Source organism: Dendrobates tinctorius, unplaced genomic scaffold, assembly GCF_039654945.1.
Source record: "Dendrobates tinctorius isolate UK_male_01 unplaced genomic scaffold, ASM3965494v1 ptg000133l, whole genome shotgun sequence".
In the NCBI taxonomy this organism is placed as follows: domain Eukaryota; kingdom Metazoa; phylum Chordata; class Amphibia; order Anura; family Dendrobatidae; genus Dendrobates; species Dendrobates tinctorius.
In genome coordinates, this window is record NW_027361801.1 from 13,984,138 (window position 1) to 13,997,862 (window position 13,725).

Sequence of the window (13,725 nt, forward strand, 5' to 3'; positions counted from 1 at the left end):
ACAAATCCCCTCTGAAATGTAAAGTGCTGCGGAATATGTCGGCGCTATAGAAATAAAATTTATTATTATATAGACCCCTCAAAGTGACTTCAAATGTGAGGTGGTCCCTAAAAAAAATAGTTTTGTAAATTTTGCTGTAAAAATGAGAAATCGCTGGTCAACTTTTAAACCTTATAACTTCCTACTAAGAAAAAAAAAAAAATTTGGTTCCAAAATTGTGCTGATGTAAACTAAACATGTGGGAAATGTTATTTATTAACTATTTTGTGTGACATATTTCTCTGTTTTAAGGGCATGAAAATTCGAAGTTGGAAAATTGTGAAATTTTCACCAAATTTACGTTTATTTTCACAAATAAACACAAGTCATGTCAAAGAAATTTTACCACTATCAAGAAGTACAATATGTCATGAGAAATACAATGTCAGAATCACCGGGATCCATGGAAGCGTTCCAGAGTTATTACCTCATAAAGGGACAGTGGTCAGAATTGTAAAAATTGGCCCGGTCATTAACATGCAAACCACCCTTGGGGGTAAAGGGGTTAAAACTGGACAAACTCTTTGAGAAAGAGAGGTCATAATGGTTCCTGTAGGGGGAAATGTGTGAGTATTTCATTACTTTTGTCCATATAGTCTGCATGAATACCCATGAAGCACACTGCTGTCAAAGTGAAACAGTAAAACGTCTGTAATAGAAAAATCCTCACCATTACTGTAAGGTAAAGGAGCTTTTGTGCAATATTTAGGGATGTGTTACTTTACCAAAAGATATATTAATAAAGAGAAAGTGGATCTATGAGATAGAACCTGTTCTTTGTTTAGTAAAACTATGAATAATTCTACATTGAAGAGCGCACAATGAAAAAAATTAAATAGCTGACGGTCAGTCCTGGCAATGCCTCTTATGTACAGTATAATATGGCAGTGGCCAGCTTTACGAGAAAAGCTTATATTACTGGCTGTAAAGAGGGAGCCACAGAGCGCTGCAACCGCATAGACATCAGCATTTATTCTTCCTCATAAACGGGACCTCAAGCCACAAAGAAGGCTCAGCAGCTGCAGCGGTCGGCTCCCAGGTACGAAGAACTTCTAAGTTTGATGAACACAAACAATATAACCATAATAAAATATTGTGGTGCTGATTACAGGAATGTCAGATTGCATCATATTTCCAGAAAAAAAAAGCAATAATGGTTTTAGTCTCAAAAGCTTGGGCAAGAAAACTGAATAAAAACAGCTGTTTACATCATCGTAAATGCAGGAAAAACAAGGGGGCGGATTCATGAAGACACTTTGTACGTCATTCTTGATGAGGGGTCAACTGGAGTCAGATCCAACAAATTTGTTAGGAAGCATAAACCTCTTAATGAATTTCAGTTACCAAGCGCCAGCTTAAGAAAAGTACTCGAATCATGGACTGGAGTATATTCCAGTTATAATTTATGCCACACAAAGAGGCAGAACTGGTGTAACAACAAAAGTCATAACAAGTTAAAAGGGCTGTCCAGAACTTAACATTGATGGCCTAGCCTTAGGATAGGTCATCAATGTGTGATCGGTGGGGGTACAATGATGCAGTTCTGCCCACCACTGACACTAGTGGGTCGCACTCCCAGGGCTGTGGAGGTACTCGGTACCGGGCCCGATGAGCTTCAATGGGAGATATCACGGCAGCTGGGACCCGGCCCGTGGCCCTGGGCGCCCATTGTAAAAGGGGTTTGTGGCAGTGTGCTTATTGTGGTGAAAGTTTATAAGTGATTCGTGATGCCACCTGTGGTGTTCGGCAATGGAGATGTAAGCCGACGCTGCAGACAGATCCTCTGGGACAGATGGTGTGGTGCAGCAGTGATGTTATAGCCCTCCACAGGCAGGGCTGTAGTCCCAGGGCAGAGTAAGTGAAGTGACATGTAGATGGCGTAGCGTTTGGCACAAGGGATGTAGCAGTGCTGGGCGGGCTGGCGCAGGAACGAGTGGAGGACACCAGGGCATACTGCTCCAAAGCTTCACTCACAGTCTGCTGTACAAACAGGTGCCTGCCTCTGTGCCGTGTCCTCCGGGTCAGGGACTCAATCAACCTCCAGGCCAGATGGAACACTCCTCTCCAACACTCCGCCAACATGTGCCTTTCTGAACGTCTCCTCTTATAGCGCCTTTAAATGAAGTACTCCTAGTACTGAGTTACACTGGAGTTCCTCCTGTCCGATGTTCTTATGAACTCTACTTGTACGGCAGACAGCTGTAGACTGCTTCGGGGACTCCTTGCTACTAAGTCCTGGCTCACTATCCAGTTGCTGTTGTGCCCTCAAGTCTTATGTGGGAATAAAGTGGTCACTACTTCTATTCCTCCGGTGTCTGCTGCATGACCATTAGTATCCATACAACCTCGGGGACCGGCCTTGCGCTTAGACCTTCTAGGAAGGGTTCTCTTCTAACCCACATCCTCTGTTCCCTTTTACTCCTCACATTCCGCACTAATCTATCTTTCTATGGAGAGTCAGGCTTTCAGTCTATGTTGCTCTTTCTATCTTCCTTTCCTGTGCCAGCAAACCCAGGTCACTGGGATCTGCTGCAGCACTTCCATCCATCTATCCCTCTCTCTGGGGATCTTCTTCTCTCCAACTCTCTAACCAACTGACTGACAACTCATCCCAAACTCTTCCAGCTCCTTGTAATGTAAACTAACTCCACCCACCTCCCAGCACGTTTCGTGTTCCAAGCAGGGAGCCACCAATGGGTGCTTTGTTATACTCCAAGCAGGGAGCCACCGAAGGTGCTTTGCTACACTACTTTGTGGTGTGGGGTGCAGGTGTTGGAGTGTGGTCAGGTGTCTCCACCTTACCTGGATGGTGGGGTACCACACCTCAGGAGAAGGTGCAGTACCTCTGTGGTGACTGAGCCTCAGGGGCGCCACATAAGGAACAGCTGACGGGAGCCTCGGACAAACCCTTTAATTTATCCACCTGGAAAGAGCACATTATTTCCATGTGGTGGCACTACTAACAAGTTACAGCAGAGAGTTTAACTATTACTATGTGGGGACGCAGAAGGGCCACATATTCTATTAAGAAGCACAAAGGGGTACTACTACAGTGTTGGGCCACAGTGAGGGCACTATTAAGCTTTGCAGGACCACTTAGCAGAAATGGTGCCATGTGGTGGCACAGAGGAGGCACGACTACATTAGTGAAGGCACTATTCAAGTGCAGCGTCACACAGGGGACTCTATGTCCATGTGGAGCACAGAGTGGTATTACTACCATGTGGAGGCACAGATTGGGCACTTTTACCAGGTGAGGCACAGAGGAGACTCTGTTACTGCATGAGGGTAAAGAGAAAGAACTATGTGGGGCACATAGTGGCATTATTACCATGTAGGTGAACAGTACGAACACCATTACAGCATACAGGGTCACTACTATAGTTCCTGAGGCACAGTGGAGGCACTACAAAGGGTACAGTGAGGATACTATTAAATTGTGGGAGCAGAAAGGGAACACCATTACCATGTGGGGGCTTCTGGCTGAGCCTCCCTAATGGCAATTCTCAAAAGTTGTCAAGTACACTTACGTGGGCACTGTGACTGTCTGTTATGGACACACTGTATATGTCCCATGTGTCTTATGTGCTCTGTATATTTTCTATGGGTCATATAATTGTATTTTATGGGTAATACTAAAGTGTCTTATGTGCGTCCTGTTATTGTCTCTTATCGCTGCACTATGAATGTCCTATGTCTCTCACATGTGGTAACTATATATAACGACACACAATGGTATTGTGTACTGTTATAGGGACATCATAGCTACAACTATTTCTCTTTTTTTGGTGGGGGGTGGAAGGGTTGAAGGGGAAATGACAATTAGTTTTTGCAGATAATAATAATAATAATTTTTATTTATATAGCGCCAACATATTCCGCAGCACTTTACAATTAAGCGGGGACATGTACAGACAATAAATTCAATACAAGTTAAGACAATTCAAACAATGACATTAGGAGTGAGGTCCCTGCTCGCAAGCTTACAATCTACAAGGAAATGGGGGGACACAGTAGGTGAGAAATGCTTGTTAATTCAGGTCTGGCAATTATAATAGGGATTTTCATATAAAGCTGCATGATCCGGTCATCAGCCCGTGTGTTTAAGTGCAATAGACAAGTATCAAGTGCAGTTATCATGTGCATGAAGGGTGTGGAGACAGATGAATAGTAGGGTGCAGATTCAGAATAATATTTGGAAGGAGGGAACAGGGCAAAGTTAGCTTGCTGAGTAGTTGATGTGATAGGCTTCTTTGAAGAGATGGGTTTTCAAAGCGCGCTTGAATAGGTCAGGGCTAGGTATCAGTCTGATCGTCTGGGGAAGTGCATTCCAGAGAGCTGGAGCAGCACGAGAGAAGTCTTGGAGACGGAGGTGCGAGGTTCGGATTACGGGGGATGTTAGTCTTAGGTCATTTGTAGAACGGAGGGCACGTGTAGGGCGATAGACAGAGATGAGAGAGGAGATATAAGGCGGTGCAGAACAGTGGAGAGCTTTGTGGGTGAGAGAGATGAGTTTATACTGGACCCTGTAGCGAATAGGTAGCCAGTGTAATGACTGGCACAAGATGGAGGCATCGGTGAAGCGGCTGGACAGAAATATGACCCTGGCTGCCGCATTCAAGATGGATTGGAGAGGAGAAAGTTTGGTAAGAGGGAGACCGATCAGAAGAGAGTTGCAGTAGTCCAGACGAGAATGAATAAGAGCGACAGTAAGAGTCTTAGCAGTTTCAAAGGTGAGAAAAGGTCGGATTCTGGAGATGTTTTTAAGATGCAGGTGACAAGAGCGACTGAGTGATCGGATGTACGGAGTAAAGGAAAGTTCAGTGTCGAATATGACCCCAAGACAGCGGGCATGCTGCTTGGGAGTTATGGTTGAACCCTCCAGGGTTATTTCGATGTTAGGTAGAGTGAGGTTAGTAGAGGGGAGAAACACAAGAAGTTCAGTTTTAGAGAGATTTAGTTTCAGATAGAGGGAGGACATGATGCTAGAGACAGCAGACAGACAATCCTTGGTATTTTGAATTAGGGTAGGGGTGATGTCAGGGGAAGAAGTGTATAATTGGGTGTCATCAGCATAGAGATGATACTGGAACCCAAATCTGCTGATTGTTTGTCCAATAGGGGCAGTGTATAAAGAGAAGAGGAGGGGGCCTAGGACTGAGCCCTGCGGGACCCCAATAGTAAGGGGACGAGAAGAGGAAGAGGAGCCGGAAAAAGATACAGTGAAGGAGCGGTCAGAGAGGTAGGAGGAGAACCAGGAGAGGGCTGTGTCCTTGAGGCCTATAGAGCGGAGCATAGTGAGGAGGAGCTGGTGATCCACAGTGTCAAATGCAGATGGGACAGGCCTGAGATTTACCAGTTTGAAAACAATCTATGTAAATATATGTATACCAAAAGCAACAAAGTGTCTAAACTAAAGTCCAAAAATAAGATGAAAGGACTGTGAATAAATTGCATAAAAGTAGACATTTTTTTCATCAAATATATCCATTGTGAGTAAGTAAAAAAAAACCAGGATGAGTAGGAAAAATACATTTCCACTTAGGGAAAGAAAGTCCCATGGATATTGTTTCTAGAAATGGTGGTTTCATCAGCAGCTATCCATTTTAGTAACTGGTTTAACCCCTTTACCCCCAAGGGTGGTTTGCATGTTCACGACTGGGCCAATTTTTACAATTCTGACCACTGTCCGTTTATGAGGTAATAACTCTGAAACGCTTCCATGGATCCCGGTGATTCTTACATTGTTTTCTCGTGACATATTGTACTTCATGTTAGTGGTAAAATTTCATTAATATAACTTGCGTTTATTTATGAAAAAAACGGAAATTTGGCGAAAATTTTGAAAATTTTGCAATTTTCCAACTTTGAATTGTTATGCCGTTAAATCACAGAGATATGGCACACAAAAAAATTTAATAAATAACATTTCCCATATGTTTACTTTACATCAGCACAATTTTGGAATCAAAATTTTTTTTTGCTAGGAAGTTATAAGGGTTAAAAGCTGACCAGCGATTTCTCATTTTTTGCAATACCATTTTATTTTTACGGACCACATCACATTTGAAGTCACTTTGAGGGGTCTATATGATAGAAAATACCCAAAAGTGACACCATTCAAAAAACTGCACCCCTCAAGGTGCTCAAAACCCCATTCAAGAAGTTTATTTAACCCTTCAGGTGCGTCACAGGAATTTTTTGAATGTTTAAAAAAAATGAACATTTAACTTTTTTCATAAAAAAATTACTTCAGGTCCAATTTTTTTTATTTTACCAAGGGTAACAGGAGAAATTGGATGCAAAAGTTATTGTGCAGTTTGTCCTGAGTACGCTGATACCTGATATGTTGGGGGGAACCACTGTTTCTGCGCATGGCAGAGCTCAGAAGGAAAGGAGCGTTGTTTGATGTTTTCAGATCGGACGCCATGTCACATTTGGAGAGCCCCTGATGTGCCTAAACAGTGGAAACCCCCCACAAGTGACCATATTTTGGAAACTAGACCCCCCCAAGGAATTTATCTAGATATGTGTTGAGAACTTTGAACTCCCCAAGGGCTTCACAGAAGTTTATAACGCCCGGGCGTAAAAAGTACAAAATCATATTTTTTCCACAAACATGATCTTTTCACCCTCAATTTTTATTTTCCCAAGGGTAACAGGACCCCAAAAGTTATTGTGCAATTTGTCCTGAGTACGCTGATACCCCATATGTGGGGGTAAACGACTAATTGGGCGCATGGCAGAGCTCGGAAGGGAAGCAGCGCCATTTGACTTTTCTGGCTGGAATTGAGATCAGACGCCATGTCGCGTTTGGAAAGCCCCTGATGTGCCAAAACAGTGGAAACCCCCCCACAAATGACACCATTTTGGAAACTAAACCCCCAAGGAACTTATCTAGATGTGTGGTGAGAACTTTGAACCCCCAGAGCTTCACTGATGTTTATAACATACAGCTGTAAAATTAAAAAAATCACATTTTTTCCACAAAAATGATCTTTTCACCCACAATTTTTTATTTTCCCAAGGGTAACAGGACCAAAAAAGTTATTGTGCAATTTGTCCTGAGTATGCTGATACCCCACATGTGGGGGTAAACCACTATTTGGGTGCATAGCAGAGCTCGGAAGGGAAGCAGCGCCATTTGACTTTTTTGGCTGGAATTGGACGCCATGCCGTGTTTGGAAAGCCCCTGATGTGCCTAAACAGTGGAAATCCCCCACAAATGACACCATTTTGGAAACTAGACCCCCCCAAGGAACTTATCTAGATGTGTGGTGAGCACTTTGAACCCCCCAGTGCTTCACAGAAGTTTATAACGCCCTGGCGTGAAAATAAAAAAAAACATATATATTTCACAAACATGGTCTTTTAGTCCCCAATTTTTTTTATTTTCCCAAGGATAACAGAAGAAATTGGACCCCAAAAGTTGTTGTCCAATTTGTCCTGAGTACACTGATACCCCATATGTGTGAGAAAACTACTGTATGGGCACACGTCGGGGCTTGGAAGGGAAGTAGTGACGTTTTGGAATGCAGATTTTGATGGAATGGTCTGCGGGTGTCTTGTCGCGTTTGGAGAGCCTCTGTTGTGCCTAAACTGTTGAAACTCCCCACAAATGAACCCATTTTGGAAACTAGACCCCCCAAAGAAACTTATCTAAATGTGTAGTGAGCACTTTGAACCCCAAAGTGCTTCACAGAAGTTTATAACACCCGGGCTTGAAAATAAAAAAAATCATATTTTTTTTTCCACAAAAATGATAATTTTGCCCCCAATTTTTTATTTTCCTAAGGGTAACAGGAGAAATTGGACCCCAAAAGTTGTTTTGCAATTTGTCCTGAGTAGGCTGATACTCCATATGTGGGGGTAAAACACTGTTTGGGTGCATGGCAGAGCTTGGAAGGGAAGGAGCACCGTTTGACTTTTTCAACGCAGAATTGGCTGGAATTGAGATCAGATGCCATGTTATGTTTGGAGAGCCCCTGATGTGCCTAAACAGTGGAAACCCCCAATTCTAACAAAAACCCTAACCCCAACACACCCCTAACCCTAATCTCAGCCCTAACCCTAGCCCTAACCCTAATGGGAAAATGGAAATAAATACATTTTTTTAAATTTTATTATTTTTCCCTAACTAAGGGGGTGATAAAGGGGGGGTTGATTTACTATTTATAGCGGGTTTTTATGTTTGGCAGCTGTCATATGCTAAAAGACGCTTTTTATTGTAAAAATAGTTTATGCATCACCACATTTTGAGAGCTATAATTTTTCCTTATTTTGACCCACCGAGTCATGTGAGGTCTTATTTTTTGCGGGACGTCAACTACGTTTTTATTGGTACAATTTTCGGGCATATGACATTTTTTGATCACTTTTTATTCCGATTTTTGGGACGCAGAATGAACAAAAACCAGCATTTCATGAATTTCTTTTGGGGGGTGCGTTTACATCGTTCCGCGTGTGGGAAAATTGATAAAGCGGTTTTATTCTTCGGGTCAGTACGATTACAGCAATACCTCATTCATGTCTTTTTTTTATATTTTGGCGCTTTTATGCAATGAAAACCATTTTATATAAAAAATAATTATTTTTGCATCACTTTATTCTGCGAGCTATAACGTTTTTATTTTTTCACTGATGATACTGTATGGTGGCTCGTTTTTTGCGGGACGAGATGACGTTTTCAGCGGTACCATGGTTTTTTATATCCGTCTTTTTGTTTGCGCGTTATTGCACTTTTTGTTCGGCAGTATCATAACAAAGCATTGTTTTTTGCTTTGTTTGTTATTTTTTAAGGGGTTCGCTAAAGGGGTTAACTAATGGGACAGTTTTATAGGGCGGGATACTAAATATGTGTTCTTTTATTTATTTTTTTATTTAAAAAAAATGTATTAGGGAATATTTTTTTTTTTATTTAGCGATTTTTTTTTTTATAAATTATTTTTACACTTTTTTTTTTTTTTACTTTATTACATTGTCCTGGGGGGACATCACTGTCATGTGTCAGATCGCTGATCTGACATGTCACACAGTGCTGTGACAGATCAACAATCTGACAGGCGCTACACAAGGCTTCCTCATGCCTGTGCTCTGCAGGCACTGAGGAAGCCGCCAAATTGGATCCGGGGACCTACAGGGAAGGAGGCCCCCAGAGCAGCGCAGCACATCGCGCTGCGCTGGGGGTCTCAGGGAAGCACAGAGGGAGCCCCCTCTCTGCCGATGCTTCCCTAATCCCCGGTACACTGCGATCATGTTTGATCGCAGTGTGCCAGGGGTTAACATAAGGGGGGCGGTCCGTGACCGCCCCTGACACATAGTGCCGGGTGTCCGCTGTGATAATCAGCAGACACCTGGCCACGATCAGCGGCGCCCCCCCCCCTTTCCTGGGAGCGCCGCTGTTCGCGATGACGTACTATCCCATCCCTGGTCATAGGGGCCGAGGTCCCGTGGACGGGATAGCATGTCAGATGTCAGGAAGGGGTTAACATACCTAACAAAGAAGTCTGCGTTCAGAGGTCATTTATTTTTTTTCTAGTCAGTTTCATATTTTTACAGTAAGTTTTCATGATCTGCATTATATATATATATATATATATATATATATATATATATATATATATATATATATATATTGTAAGTTGTTGACATACTTAGCTGCTTCCTCAGGTAGACACAGGATCCGTTCTGGTAGCTAAATCACCTGCTAATTTATTCGGGAAGCTATAAACCTTGTCAGGGTTCAGCAAAACAAACAGAGCCTTGCTGGCATGATGGTAAAACAAACAAAAACACAGTCCTTATGAGTCCAGTCCCTTCAGGGTGCACCTGCAGTTATCCCGCACAGTCTTTAGCTCCTCCAGGAGCTATGTAGGAGCTCCTGCTCTCCCAAGACACAACACACACTGACTCTCATGGCCAGGTACAGTTGTGGCCAAAAGTATTGACACCCCTGCAATTCTGTCAGATAATACTCAGTTTCTTCCTGAAAATGATTGCAAACACAAATTCTTTGGTATTATTATCTTCATTTAATTTGTCTTAAATGAAAAAACACAAAAAGAATTGTCCTAAAGCCAAATTGGATATAATTCCACACCAAACATAAAAAAGAGGGTGGACAAAAGTATTGGCACTGTTTGAAAAATCATGTGATGCTTCTCTAATTTGTGTAATTAACAGCACCTGTAACTTACCTGTGGCACTTAACAGGTGCTGGCAATAGCGAAATCACACTTGCAGCCAGTTGGCATAGATTAAGGTTGACTCAACCTTTGTCCTGTGTCCTTGTGTGTACCACATTGAGCATGGAGAAAAGAAAGAAGACCAAAGAACTGTCTGAGGACTTGAGAAACCAAATTGTGAGGAAGCATGAGCAATCTCAAGGCTACAAGTCCATCTCCAAAGACCTGAATGTTCCTGTGTCTACCGTGCGCAGTGTCATCAAGAAGTTTAAAGCCCATGGCACTGTGGCTAACCTCCCTAGATGTGGACGGAAAAGAAAAATTGACAAGAGATTTCAACGCAAGATTGTGCGGATGTTGGATAAAGAACCTTGACTAACATCCAAACAAGTTCAAGCTGCCCTGCAGTCCGAGGGTACAACAGTGTCAACCCGTACTATCTGTCAGCATCTGAATGAAAAGGGACTGTATGGTAGGAGACCCAGGAAGACCCCACTTCTTACCCCGAGACATAAAAAAGCCAGGCTGGAGTTTGCCAAAACTTACCTGAAAAAGCCTAAAACATTTTGGAAGAATGTTCTCTGGTCAGATGAGACAAAAGTAGAGCTTTTTGGGCAAAGGCATCAACATAGAGTTTACAGGAGAAAAAAAGAGGCATTCAAAGAAAAGAACACGGTCCCTACAGTCAAACATGGCGGAGGTTCCCTGATGTTTTGGGGTTGCTTTGCTGCCTCTGGCACTGGACTGCTTGACCGTGTGCATGGCATTATGAGATCTGAAGACTACCAACAAATTTTGCAGCATAATGTAGGGCCCAGTGTGAGAAAGCTGGGTCTCCCTCAGAGGTCATGGGTCTTCCAGCAGGACAATGACCCAAAACACACTTCAAAAATCACTAGTAAATGGTTTGAGAGAAAGCACTGGAGACTTCTAAGGTGGCCAGCAATGAGTCCAGACCTGAATCCCATAGAACACCTGTGGAGAGATCTAAAAATGGCAGTTTGGGGAAGGCACCCTTCAAATATCAGGGACCTGGAGCAGTTTGCCAAAGAAGAATGGTCTAAAATTCCAACAGAGCATTGTAAGAAACTCATTGATGGTTACCGGAAGCGGTTGGTCGCAGTTATTTTGGCTAAAGGTTGTGCAACCAAGTATTAGGCTGAGGGTGCCAATACTTTTGTCTGGCCCATTTTTGGAGTTTTGTGTGAAATGATCAATGTTTTGCTTTTTGCTTCATTCTGTTTTGTGGTTTTTTCATTTAAGACAAATTAAATGAAGATAATAATACCAAAGAATTTGTGTTTGCAATCATTTTCAGGAAGAAACTGAGTATTATCTGACAGAATTGCAGGGGTGTCAATACTTTTGGCCACAACTGTATTTAACACCCATGAGATGGTCACATGACCTTCACCTCACATAGGTCCTGTCAAGACTGCATGTGGAGATATGGTGGACTGCCTCCCACCTGCTCTATGGAGGTCCACTAAATCAGCCCTTAACATAGGTTCCTATTAACCCTCTCAGCACTTAGCGTGCTAGAGGCAAAACCACTCTGGTTTTACATCACTGACTGCTGTATGGCAGTGACACGTATCTCCCTTCACATACTGTGCCAGTGACCTTGTCACAAGATATATATATATCTATATATCTATATATATAGATATATATATATTTCACTGAGGCTGTGTTCCCAGCCAAGCCAATGAACTGTAGTGACCTCCCTTCGGTGAGATCACCGCTAGCACAGTGAGAAAAAGTATCACGGTGTAGAGGCTGGTTCACACCAGTTGAAATTGATTGCAGTGAAATTCTCCCAGTGAACTGTGGTGAACACACCTCTGCACCGTGAGACTTTTTCTCATGGTGCTGAGGTCACCGCAGTTCATTAACCCAGCTGGGAACGCAGATATAGTGACCTGCGGTAACCTCAATGACGTCACCGCTGCTCACTGTCAGCAGCTCATTCCTCAGTGATTCTCAGCGGTCGCATCTTGACACCGTCCAGTTTGAAAACTATTAATCTCCAGACATGGATTAAGGTGCCGGACAGGTGAGGGATATTGTTGTTTTTTATTTTTGTTTTATAACAGGAGATGAGGGATTCAAAAGGAATAGGCATTGGGTGAGTATACCTGTGTTTGATATTTTTAAATAAAAAAAGGAAAATTGTGTTTTATTTCAAATAAAATAATTTATTCTGGCTGTGTCTTAATTTACAATATAACTATAGTATTAGTAATGGATAGGTGTCTTATAAACGCCTCTCCATTACTAATCTGTGGGCTTGATATCACCCAGTTGTGAGTTTTCCCTGGCTGGTTATTAAAAATACAGGGGAACCCACACTGTTTTTTAATTTAATTATTTATTTAGAGCGCAGGTGCCTGCTGATGAAAATTCCCATCAGTCACTCCTGCTCTTACTGTTATTAGCAGCAGCAGGCATAGACTGATGGGAGCAGTAGTCCCATCAGCCGACACCAGTAGCCAGAGGTAAACTTTATGCCTCCGATCACAGCTGCAGGCTCACACTGTAATTTGACAGCGTGGGAACCACAGCTGTCTAACGGGTGGGAATGATTTTACTGCTGATCAGAAGAAGTGTAGCAGTGCTAAAAACACCCGATGTTCGGGGGGTCGAGCCCAAACAGTAACACGGACTTCCTGGTAAAGTCCATGTTCGGTGTCTGCTCCCGAACAGTAGGTGTTCGATACGAATGCCCAACTTTACTGTTCGGATTCGCCCATCTCTACTATTGGGTGGAAGAGGAAGAAAAGATGACCGGAGAGCTGGAATGAGAAGTAAAAGAACATGCAACAGAAGCAGAGAAAAAAAGGTAGAGGGAACCAGTGATAATTGCTGCAGAGAAAGATAGTGTGAAGTGCAAGTAGTTCATGCAAGAGACAAAGGAAAGGGATGAAGTAGGTAATGGGGGACGTTTGGAGCTATTCAAGTTGATAGCTGATGATCGTAGTAGATATTTTGACAACGTAATGCACTGGAGAGAATTGAGATTTATGAAAATAACATTGAAGATTGAAACATATATATATAAAAAAGATATTATGAATGTGCTGATAAACATTAATTCAATTTATGCATAATCTCACCACAGGGACTGTGTCCCAACAGACCCTTTCATTTTGAACCAAAGTTGCTTTTTGGTTTACTTTGCTGAGTAACGGAAAATTGAAAAGAAAATCAATATCTATAAATACATTTTTTTCCCTAAAATTCTCTTATCCTGAACACTGGAGGGAAGTAATAATTATTTGTGGATAAAACTTTTTTATTTTTTTCACTTTCCTGTTGACATATACAGTATGGCCTGGGCTATAATTTTGGTAGGTATTGAGAGGTTTACTTAATAACATTTATCAAAATTCAATTTACTCAAAATATATTTATGTGCCAAATCTATTTTATGTCAAATATATTTGGCTTGGTAAAAATGTATTATAAGATTTCACAACTACTATCATTTTCAAACGCATAA